Below are 10,115 nucleotides of genomic sequence, written 5' to 3' on the forward strand. Positions count from 1 at the left end.
AACAAAATGGCATGAAAAAAATGTGTTAAATGATAAGTGATTATTCTTGATATCTTGAGGTTATTGGTCTCAACCTCTTTCTAATGCATGAAGGGAAGCAATGTTTCTGTCTTAAAGACATTTTGATATTTAGTGCACTGACCAAATCAGTCTCTTCATGAAAGGAAGAATTATTTTCCTTAACTTTTCTCCAGAGTGCAATGAAATTTCACTGGCTACAAATATAGAATACGATCAGCAAAGCATTTATTAGCTGAATTAGAGAAAGTGAGGATTAATTCACAGCAATTTTTTGACATGACATGGATTGCTTGCAGGACAATTTAAATAGGCTGTCAGTATGGACAAAAGTTAATGGATGTCAGTTTAATGTTGAGAAATGTAAAGTTATGTACTTTGGGATAAATAATTACAAGCTGTTTATCACACTGATGGCACTGTACTCCAGGAAACAGATGAAGCTAGAGATTTAAGGGTGGTGGTAGACAGAATTAAAGTTTAGAGGATAGACTGCTAAGGTAGCACATAATTGGCTAATGAACACATTAAGAAGAAGAGTTAAGGAAGTTGTAATTCCTCTTTATAAGACATTGATACACCCACATCTGGATTACTGTGCTCAAGTCTGGTCCCCTAGATTTCTTGGGGATGTAGAAGTGGAGAGGATTCACAGGAGAATGACCTGTGGAATGTGCCCTATGAGGATAGATTGAAGGTGTGTGGATTGTAGAAGTAGGATAGGAGAAAAAGAGAGGATTTTTTATAGGATAGATGCAGGAGAAACATTTTAGCATTTGGCTAGAGGGACAAGAACAAGGGATCATCCCTGGAAGTTGAATAAAGATGTGGTCAGTAAGGGTGTGAGGATTAAGACTTTTTGCTTGGAGATGGCAAATGAGTGGAATGGGTTGCCAGAGTCAGTTATGAGTGACTTTTTCTGTTAATGGGTTTGAGTTATGATAGATTGTGTCTCCTGCAATCAGCCTTCGGACTCCATGGAGGGACCTATATAATAATAATCTCCAAAGCATTTTGGTCATGTTTCATGCAGTCTTATGAAGGAAGCTCTCATCATACAGTCAGCATGCAGACAGACTTCAACTTGGTTGTCAGCTCTCTTACTTAACTAATGCAAGGATTCCACAGGATTGTTCTTTCATGTACTTTTACAGATGTATATATCAACAGCCTTTTCCAACGGACTGCATATCCAATTCATACTTTACTGATGACAGTATACTGTTCATTAAGAAAAAAAAAATGTACACTACAAAAAAACCTTCCAGAATATCAAACTTTTGCAAATGTAAATTCTTAACTCCAAACCATTTTTCAATGGGGGTACTGACAACCTTATCAATTTCAATCTTAGCAAAACTCACTTGTATTTCTTTCAAAACAGAATCTCCATCTTGAAATTTAAAATGGAAATTAAGACAACACTCAAATCTATGGACAAAGTAGAATCTCCTTTTTAAGAAGTAATCCCCAATCTTTCTTGGCATAAACATTACAAATATTACCACCTTAACATCCACTCAAAGTATTACTTCATCTCTCAACTGTTTTAACTGAGTTGTTTACCATCTAGCTGTTTTTGACTCTTGGTAACCTTATGAACAAAAGGCTCTCACTTCTTTCAGCAGTTAAATTCATTTTGTAGCTGCATGTCATCCAACTCTTTCACCATCTTCCTCTCCTTAATCCCTCAATCTTCTGACAATTTCCTTTTCCAGATTGATTTGCTCACGTGTTCAAAACATTAACTTCTGTTTAGAATCAGATGTCTTAATAATGAACCACTTGTCTTAAATGATTCAGTTTTCGCATCCATACATCTTTACTGAAAATATCATTTTTTAACATTTCTAAATTTTGCAGCTCCATAATTTGTAAAATTTAACAGCTTTTCTCCATAGCTGCTCTCCTTTTTAATTCTTTCACAGTGACTATCACTTCTTGTTCTAAATTCCAGTAAATCACAACTTCAATCATCTCTTATTTCACTCAATCATAAATTAAATTTAAATTGTCAGAAGCCACCACTTTTATTCTAGGTGTTAATTTCTGAAAACTGTTTATAAATAGAATCTAGTCACCTTCAATACCACCAAAACAGTCTCACCATTTTTCTTGCAAAAGGGATCTCACTTATTCTTAACTCTCCCCCCCCACACACACCCCAGTAATATGCCCAAATCAGAAGACAGGATGAGATCGCTGCTTAGAGCAACATTTATGTCCTAGCATAAATACATCGCATCAATCTCTTCCTAATGCTATTCTTAGCCTGCCTGATTTATGCTTACACATACCCCACACTTCAATGCATAATTGTTCAAAACCATATTTAATGGAATAGGTTGGTTAATCCTTATTCCCAAATGTCATGTGTTGCATGTGACATTTGGGAATACGCATTAAGGCCAGTTTACCTGTTTTGAGAGAGGAAAAAATCCTGCACCACCATGAGACTGGATACCTCACCATCGGGAATGGTTCCTCACATCATACAGGAATTAGAACCAAGGTCCTTCCAACTAAAAGGGCTCATCTACACCAACTAAGCTACAGAGGCTCCCACTAACCGGTCCATTTCTGATACAAATCAGAAATATCTAATCCTTAGAATACTGCTCACATGATGGTGCAACCCAAATCCTCCCTAAAAGTGAAGAGAAATTTAACTCAAATGTTTCCTCCCTTGCACAATTTCAACCTCTATCTTATAGATAGATTTTGCTCGGTGTCCATTCTACAGGTACTTTCTATGGTCACTGCTCCAGCAAATGGGCAACCATCATTCCTCTACTTTCTTCGGTCTGTTAAAACAGCAATTGATGCCTAGCACGCTTTCTCAGTGCAATTGCAAACACCAAACCTACTTCTTTTATTCCATCCACATTTATCCTCTAAAACAGCCTTTTTTTTTATAAAATATTCCAAAATTACAACGAACTCTTTCAAGAAAAACAAACTTTCCCATCCCTCTCACCTGTAACCCACACAACACTGTTGTACTTATCGATCCTACTGCTTTTGTATGTGGGATTAATATAGTATCTGCTGCTTGCAAAGAAACAGAACATTTTAATTCCTTTGATGCTGTCATTTGAAAGTCTTCCCCCTGATCCTAAAAAATATTTGTAAGCCTTTCAAATCCAATGTTAACATGATTCTTTCTGCAATTTTTATGCACATTCACATTATATTATAAGATTGAACACACACACACACACACACACACACACACAGGATACTGACAAAAAAAAAATCATTTTCACTCAATCCTTTCTATGATGCAAACATTTTTCTAGTGACAATATTGTACTGAAAAGCAAAAGCAAGCATCAAGTTTGGGAAAGGGGGAAAAGAGCAAGAAAACTTCAATAAGTGAACTTTCTATGCACGCAAACTGTATCAGATACCAAAAACCATAACTGACAAAACAGCTTCCAAAAAGAAAGTATGGATAGCAGATCGATGGCTTTATCAGAAACATTCAATGAACATGTCTTGCTTTAGATTATTTTTATGTCAATCCTACCATGAAAATCCGCAATTGACTTAGATATTCTAAAAACCATTCATATCATGGTGAGATTCAAATCCATAGGTTAAAAACCAGGTCTTTCTATCGAGTCAACTGAGTTGGCTATTTAAAATAAGATATTAACCATTGTCATTGGAACATATATTAAATACTGCCTCCTTCATTTTTGTTTCCCTCAAATTCAAGAAGTCAAACTACACTCAAAACACAATGTATAGAAGTAAATTACACATGCATGTTTACCAGTTAGACATTTAAATCAGAGCCTGCTGTCATAGAAACTGCCACATATGAAGTAAACAAATCATCATGAACAAAGGAATAATGGTTGATGCTTATCTCAATGCATTTTAGATACCTTAAAGTAATCAATGTTTTTAACAGAAATTTGTTTAGTATGGCTAAAAGTTGTCTGTAGTCAGCTCAGGAGTTAAAGTAAAATATCCCGATAGAAGGCATTACAAAATTTCGCATTTAGTTATCAACCTTTTCCATTTATAAAGATTACTGAATATTATACATCTAAAAATATTTTATTAAACAAAAATTAAATCTGAATTCTGCAAAGCAAAAAAGGAAAAACTATATATATATATATATATATATATATATATATATACACACACATATACATACACACACACACATAAAATATTCATCCAAGCATGATTTGCTTCCTCAACCTTAAAAGGTTGATTATATTCCATCAAAGGTTATAGTGGAATATAACCAACCTTAAATAAAAGGTTGGTTATATTCCACTAATTCAAGCCCTACCCAGGGCCTATGAATTGTGGAAATATCTTCTGAATATGCTGTGCCATACAAAGAGGCCTTTTGCAACTGCCTGATTTTTAATCCATCTAACTCGAGTGCTTCTAGATGTTTTTTCAGCGTTTTGGGGTTGGTGCCTAAAATTATGGGAAGAACTTTTGTTTTCTTTTGCCAAATTCGTTCAACTTCGACTTACATTCATATATATAAATATTCTGTATGTTTTAAATACATATGTTTATATTATTATATTATAATTTCTTGGCAAGTTTAATTTATAACAAAGTGAAAAAACTATGTGTGTGTCTGTGTATACACACACACACACATATATATAGAAGCTGACTTCAAGCTGCTTTGCATTATGGGATACTAAGGCAATTAATGTCAGATCACTTTACATACAAACTTTGCATTGCTTAAACCTGGATAGAAGATTAAACATGAATACAATTTCTTGACAACTTAAGGATTGAACCAAGAAATATTCTAGTTTCAATTCTTACCAGTGTAATCAACAAAGTCTGCACTTGAAATAAAGAGGCTGTTGACTTCACATCAATTGCCTTAGCACTCCTTAACGTAAAACATACTTCCTTTCAGAAACGTAAGCACCTGTGCATTGCAGGAGTACTCACCACCTCAACCAGTTTCAACGTTTACTGAGGTTTCATCAGTGGGAACAATCCAGGAAGGACATTAAGTTTGAATGCAGGAGTCATATCCGTATGCAAGTAGTAAAATGGTACATAACCATATTAAATTACTTTGGATCAGAGGAGGCTTTTTTTTTTTTTTTTTTTTTTAACTTTAAATATATTATATATAACAAGAAATTATATTCTTATTTTATATCCTTATCCAAGGATAATCAAAGTTTGCACATTAAATATCTTCACTACCAGTTTAATTGTATATGGTGACTTATCAATTCCTTATCATCCCATAATGTCACACTTCCTTTCAGATGTGTATGTTGGTAAGCATTATTATTGGGAAAGACTGATTTCATCCTTGTTTTGAGACGGCATAAGGATCAAACTAATCTGGATAGCAATCCCTCCCATAGCAACATACATGCCCAAAAGGAAGTATGATTTACATTAGAGGATGCTAAGAAAATCAATGTGAAGTAAGCCTTCATATATAAGTATACTAGTTGTGATACTTCATATACAAACTTTGTTTGCTTAGACTTGGGTAAGGATTAAAACAATATAATTTCTTGTCATTATAATATACTTTATAACCAAGTGAGAAAACTTCCCACAACTACCTTTCAGATAATAGATGCATTTTATTGCCCTATGTGAAATCACCATCATCCTATAACTGGATGCTGAAAGGTTCACAGTTCATTTTCTTAATATCACTTGCACAGAAGAGGTTTCACTATATATGGCAAATTCATGCTTCATGTAAACAAAGCAATCTACACCAAGAGTTTCCAGGACCACCATTCCAAGTAGACTGGCCAAATCCTGCTAAACTTTGATGATCAGACAAGATCCTAGTACTATATTCAGCATTATAATTGATCTCTAAAATAGTTTCGGGATTCTAACTTTCAATCTACAGCAGACAGGTTCATAATCTGTTTTGTGAATCCAACCAACACAAAAAATATTAAAAAAACATACCTAATATTAAAAAATATTAGGTATGATGAATGGGCAAATGGATTTTCTTGAAGTATATACATTATAAAGATTTAACTTTCTTTATGCCATCGCCTGTATAATACCAAAGCCAAGTCAGTAAAGATTAATATTATAAAATGTAGAAATGGGGGGGGGGAGTGAAAGTAACGTAAGGCATAATGCAAGATGAATTGAAATCAAAGTGACTCCTACTTATTATGGAATGAATAAAAAATACATAAAATTAACAAACAGAAGAAAAAAAAATCATTAGCCTGCCAGTTGTAGCAATATACTATAAAGCTTACAAGATTTCTTGGGTTGGAGTTGTATAAAGAATTAAATGCATTTTCATAGTCCAATATTTCAAAAACCACTGAAAAACAAGTTTTTTTTTTTATTATTATTCTGAAATATTCAGAAGGTAAGGAATTACATATCAAAATTTTGATAATTTTCTGAGCATGAGCTCTTTTGCATTAAGGTGCATTAATAGCATTCTAAATTAGCAGTGTTTAGATATTGGCACTGCTGTAGATGGAGGTTGAAGTATTACAGTTCAACCTCCATCTACAGCAGTGCCAAAATACTTTAACTTCTTGCATCTTTCCAAATACAACAAAAAAAAAAATCAATCAATATTTTCATAAAAATTTTAAAGTGCATCATATTGATACATCAAAATATCAGATGGTAATCTAATTTGATTTCAATTAGTAAAAACTGAAATGATGAAATGAACATTCATTTACTGTTTATTTTCATCAGTTTAACTTTTTTAAAAATAAAAAGGTATGATTGAAATTTAATACAACTATTAAATTCAATCCTAAATCAGGATTGTTCTGAACTTTTAAAATGTTCATCCAAATATGATTTCAGGGATGATTATTTATTCAGTCAAAAATATTTTTCAATGGGTGGAGAGAGGCGAATTTTTAATAAAACGTCCCTGAAAAACTCTGAGTGTCAGTTTTTCACGTTTGCTTTAAATTATATATATCCATTGAAAACCTTCATCCACGACGAAACAACCCAGGAAAATCTTTCGTTTGTTTTAAACGAAACACTACCAGTGGTCTTCTAGTGACTGCGGTCTGTGGTACCATTATGAAGTAAAATAGGTATCAAGGTCAAGCTTGCTTGTCTGCGTGAATCTATGGCATGCATGCTATTATTACACACTCATGCGAAATATATGGAATTAGTATTATGTTATGGTTCAAAATATAAATTAGTTACATGCACAGGCACAATAGTTCAGATCATGAGGGAATATTAATGCATGACAACATTCATAAATGAGTGTGAAGGGGAATTTTTACGGAGAATATAACATCCAAAATTTCTGTGGACGCCGGATAATTCTTGGTATATATGCATGTGAATTACTGAATAACCAATCAATATACTCGATCACAAGAATGGACTTCGAAAATACATCAGTACTCAGAAACACCGCGTGTTAACCTCATGGAGTTGAATGATGTGAATTAGTCAACATGTTAAAATACAAATAAAGACATCATGATAATACGCCATTCATTACGTAACTGAAGAATTTTTTTCGAAACAAAGGCACTAAGAAAAACTGGAGGGAAATGTTCCTTTTAATTCATAAGCAAATACACTTTAACTTATGTAATAACAATAAAATCAATAAAGAAAAAACCGGCAAGAGCTTAAAATTTTTGTTAACGTGATTAGCAAATACGACGTTTGTCAGCTATACATCTAAACTCACCAAAACTAAACGAAATACGAAATTTTGGCAAAACCCGAAGACCTTTGTTTCCACAACTTCTGTTGCCTGCTCCTGTGCTGTACAGCAAAGAATGCGTTCCTTACCACGAGGAGAAATGGCGGGCTGCAGACAAGATCCAATCGCGTAATTGGTCATACACAAGAATTACTGAATAATGACCAATCAAATTTTACATTACTGCAACTTTCGTAAGCCTTTCAAAGTGTTCAAAACGTGAAACTTTATTTCCACTTTGTGGAAACGGAAAAATTTTCGCTTTTATTTGATATGAAAAAAAAAAGAGATTACATAAAATCACTTGCACTTATTTATCACTTGATAATATACAGTCATAAACATATATTAGATGCTCTTAATCATTTTCGAAGAGATAATCGAAAGCTATTTCAAGAAGAGTTAGTATTATTACTACACTAGCACCATGGAGTCCAAGACATCGTTCAATGCCCCCTCAAGATAGCAGCAGTTAACGTAGAACAGTAACTGCTGTTATCACTTATACTGCTGTATAAATGGCTAAGGGGTACTTATCAAATAGATACCGAGGATATTTTTCGAAAGGTTGAAGGAGGGAAGGGGATAGACACAAGACGTCATTGTTGGAAATTGTATAAAGATGTGGTGCGTAAGAGAGTGGGGCATGACTTTTTTGCATGAAGAGTGGTACGTGAGTGGAATTTATTATTGCCAAATGAGACGGTGAGCGCGGAAACATTGAACCAATTTAAGATGCGGTATGATAAACATTATCTCTGTTAGAATGCATCTTACTATAGCCTCCCTTGATGAGTCGTGAGTCTAGGAGGTGCTTGCATAATAATAATAATAATAATAACACCTCCGTAATGCAATGGGAAGAACAACGAAACATTGCGCTCTTCGATTGGAAAAGACCTACGTTCGGTTCTTCTCGTTGTGATGAGAGGAATCTTTACATGGGCTTTTTAACTGAATGTGAGTTAGCTGATCTCATACAGAAAGATAGCAAGGTTTTTCCCTCCAGGAAATTCAGGTTCTTCATTCCACATATAGCATATCATTCATGAGAACACACGAAATTTACAGACAGAAATGGCGTTGATGGTGTTAGCGTCGTTAATGTTGAAGAATTAGTAGTAAGGGAGACGGTCGGATGTCCGTAGCAAAGTAGAGTAGAGTGCCCTCCCACGATGAGTCCTTGGAGGTGTCACATACTAACAATAATAATAACATATTTAAGCTTAAACCTAAATCAAAAAAAATCTCAGGAATAATCAGTTACAATCACATAATATTGGTCATAAATTCCTTAAAGTCATTCACTGATGACACACACAATTTTCTCTGGCAACATATCCACTCGCTCATTGATCGCCATGAGAAAACTGCTACTCACTCCCCTTTTTACCGAAACCTTTGTTTAGTTTCCATGAATGATCTATTTTTCTTCCCCTCCTTCCTACTTTATTTTGAAAATTTTTTCCTGTATCTATCTTATAAAATCCCTTCACCAATTGACATGTGTCTCTATCATATCACCCCCTCCTCCTATCTGACAACTGATGTAACCCACAGTTACGCGATCCTCTCTCATAGTCAACATTCCAAGAAATTATCTTAGTTATTCTCTTCTGAACACTTTCTAATGTTTCTTAATTCCCCTTAAAGCCAGTGAATCAAATCAATTCACAATACTCCAAAAGATCGAATCAATGTCTTATATAATGACACAACTACTTCTTTGTCACGACTTGCTATCCTTTTTATTATTCCAGAATCCTCTGTGTCGTCTCGAATATTTTCCCTAAGTGTCCACTGAAGTCTGAATTTCTGCACACAACACTCTCAAATCCTTTGCTTTCTTAATCTCTTGCAGTGCTTCAATCCTGCTTCAACAGGCCTGGTTGGTAGAGTGGTTAGCTTATCCACTCTCCAGCCAAAAGGCTGTGGGTTCGAATCCCGCCATGGGCATGGATGTTTGTGATTGTCTGTGGAAATACTAGTGGTGGTGGCGGACAGTGGATGGCGTTGGTGTAATCGCGGTTAGTTGTAGTTGGTGGATTGAGTGGTGGAGACAGAGAGATGTAGAGAAGGTTTCCTCCCTCGATGAGTCTTTGGACTCCCTGGAGGTGTCACGTAATAATAATAATAATAATAATAATAAAATCAAGCAGGATTTTACTTTAACAAATTCATCTTCACTAAGACATTCTTTCTCTCGTCAATCCAATGTTGTATTCCATACTTCAGCAACTTCTCTAAGACCTTCACTAAGAATCACAGTAGTAGGTAATTTGATACCTCTGTTTTTGGAGTTGCCTTAATTTATTTATATAGCCGTGCTTTATTCTATTTTCACTTCATCAGGACCTTTCCTGTTGCAAGTCTTTCATTAACCACTTTA

At 34.5% G+C, this 10,115-nt stretch overlaps 1 protein-coding gene across 2 annotated transcripts in view; it reads right to left on the reverse strand.

Annotated features, from left to right (window-relative positions):
• The window catches only part of LOC150105844 (nucleosome assembly protein 1-like 1), a 157,991-nt gene extending 150,153 nt beyond the window's left edge, over positions 1-7,838 (reverse strand). For both annotated transcript variants that reach the window (XM_090394373.1, XM_090394375.1), the window contains exon 1: positions 7,712-7,838. The gene's annotated coding sequence lies outside the window, so the exon portion shown is untranslated. The remainder of the gene's footprint in view (positions 1-7,711) is intronic.
• Between the last annotated feature and the right edge of the window lie 2,277 nt (positions 7,839-10,115).

The sequence above is a fragment of the Typopeltis vanoorti genome, chromosome 6 (assembly GCF_054136105.1).
Source record: "Typopeltis vanoorti isolate ZY-2024b chromosome 6, IOZ_Tvanoo_1.0, whole genome shotgun sequence".
In the NCBI taxonomy this organism is placed as follows: Eukaryota; Metazoa; Arthropoda; class Arachnida; order Uropygi; family Thelyphonidae; genus Typopeltis; species Typopeltis vanoorti.